Below are 239 nucleotides of genomic sequence, written 5' to 3'. Positions count from 1 at the left end.
GGCACTTTTATAAATTTTATGAAAATTGATACAAATGGATAGACAGATAGAAAAGATTGGGAGATAAATGGACAGAATGATAATACATAACAGAAAAGATGGGCAGAAAGATGATAGATAACAAAATAGATGGACAGAAAGAAGATAGATATAAAAATGATGGAAAAAAGATAAGAAAAACGATAGAGATGGACAGAAAGATGGGTGAAAGGTTTTAAAAGATAGTTTTTAAAAGATTT

General features: G+C 28.0%; 1 protein-coding gene across 1 annotated transcript in view; it reads right to left on the bottom strand.

Moving 5' to 3' along the window:
* Nucleotides 1–239, bottom strand: part of LOC119591710 (ribosome-binding protein 1-like) — a 57,274-nt gene that overhangs the window by 13,131 nt on the left and 43,904 nt on the right. The window lies entirely within an intron of this gene.

This window comes from Penaeus monodon, chromosome 29, assembly GCF_015228065.2.
Source record: "Penaeus monodon isolate SGIC_2016 chromosome 29, NSTDA_Pmon_1, whole genome shotgun sequence".
Taxonomy (NCBI): Eukaryota; Metazoa; Arthropoda; class Malacostraca; order Decapoda; family Penaeidae; genus Penaeus; species Penaeus monodon.
The sequence above is the reverse complement of the archived record's forward strand: the minus strand, read 5'-3'. Positions and strand labels throughout refer to the sequence as shown.